The sequence below is a fragment of the Ziziphus jujuba genome, chromosome 7 (genome assembly GCF_031755915.1).
Source record: "Ziziphus jujuba cultivar Dongzao chromosome 7, ASM3175591v1".
In the NCBI taxonomy this organism is placed as follows: domain Eukaryota; kingdom Viridiplantae; phylum Streptophyta; class Magnoliopsida; order Rosales; family Rhamnaceae; genus Ziziphus; species Ziziphus jujuba.
Window position 1 is genome coordinate 8,640,735 of NC_083385.1, and position 1,673 is coordinate 8,642,407.

The following is a 1,673-nucleotide window of genomic DNA, read 5'->3' on the forward strand; positions in this document are numbered from 1 at the left end:
AAGTAATTGGGCGTGAGAGCCAAATGAATCGAACGATTCATGTTTGGTTCGGGAAATGATCTGAAAGTTTTGAAATGAATGGAAAGATAATCTACTTTCATTAAGTGATTTATTAGATAATTAAAACAGCGGATCTTGAAGACTATTCAAAATTCAGAAGAACTACATGCCCGGGGGGGGGGGGGGGGTCGTGGAACGACTGGAAAACACTCAATCCCGCTTGCGGAAAATAGAAATGGAAGCTGATCAATTTCGAGCAAATGGATTCTCTGAAATAGAATGAGAAGAATTGAATTTGATTAATTCAACTTATAAAACCTTGGAACAATTAGAAAATTACAAAAATGAAACCATTCATTTTGAACAACAAAAAGCTATTAATCAAGTTCGACAACGGGTTTTCCAGCAAGCCTTACACGGAGCTCTAGGAACTCTGAATAGTTGTTTGAACACCGAGTTACATTTACGTACCATCAATACTAATATTGGCATGTTTGGAACGATGAAAGAAATAAAGGGTTAGTCTTTCTACTACAGGCATTATTTTTCTTTGAAACAAAAATAAAGAATTAAGAAATACTCATGGTAACTATTCGCGTAGATGAAATTAGTAACATTATTCATGAATGTATTTAGCAATATAATAAAGAAGTAAAGATTTTAAATACCGGTATAGTACTCCAAGTAGGCGATGGCATTGCTCGTATTTATGGTCTTGATGAAGTAATGATAGGGGAATTATTAGAATTTGAAGAAGGTATGATAGGAATTGCTTTGAATTTGGAATCAAATAATGTCAATGTTGTATTAATGGGTGACGGTTTGATTGTACAAGAGGGAAGTTCTGTAAAAGCAATAGGAAGAATTGCTCAGATCCCGGTAAGTGAGGCTTCTTTGGGCCGTGTTATAAATGCTCTGGCTAAAACTATTGATGTCGAGGTGAAATTTCAGCTTCTGAATCTCGATTAATTGTATTATTTTGAGACGTTCGATACATGAGCCCCTTCAAACAGGACTTATTGCTATTGATTCGATGATTCCTATAGGACGTGGTTAGTGAGAATTAATTATTGGGGATAGGCAAACCGGTAAAATAGTAGTACCCACATATACAATTCTCAATCAACAAGGGCGAAATGTAATATGCGTTTATGTAGCTATTGGTAAAAAAAAAGATCTTATGTGGCTCAGGTGGTGACTGCTTTACAGGAAAAGGGAGCAATGAATTACACTATTATGGTAGCTGAAATGGCCGATTCTCCGGCTACATTACAATACCTCACTCCTTATATAGAAGCTGCTCTGGCTGAATATTTTATGTATCGTGAACAACACACTTCAATTAATGATGACAATCTTTCAAAACAAGCACATGCTTATCGCCAAATGTCTATTTTATTACACAGACTGCCAGGCCAAGAAGCTTATCCGGGAGATGATACGAACCTAGGACGACCTGCTCCTAAACCCGTATTAAATTAGCCCGGATCTCAATTAAGTTCAAGTTCTAATGGAATGGACCTCAACCCCTAACCAACCTATGGTTAGAAACCTTGGTATAATGTAGATGCCACAATAGGGGATGGAAAACCTATTGATAAGTCAAACTAAAACAACCAATTCTCTAATGGTGTTTTAGGTGTTCTCAAAGAACAAAGAGATAATTAATCTCA

The 1,673-nt window shown here is 36.3% G+C and overlaps 1 pseudogene; it reads left to right on the forward strand.

Moving 5' to 3' along the window:
* Window positions 1-582: 582 nt before the first annotated feature.
* Window positions 583-1,440, forward strand: LOC125423948 (ATP synthase subunit alpha, chloroplastic-like; annotated as a pseudogene).
* Window positions 1,441-1,673: the final 233 nt, after the last annotated feature.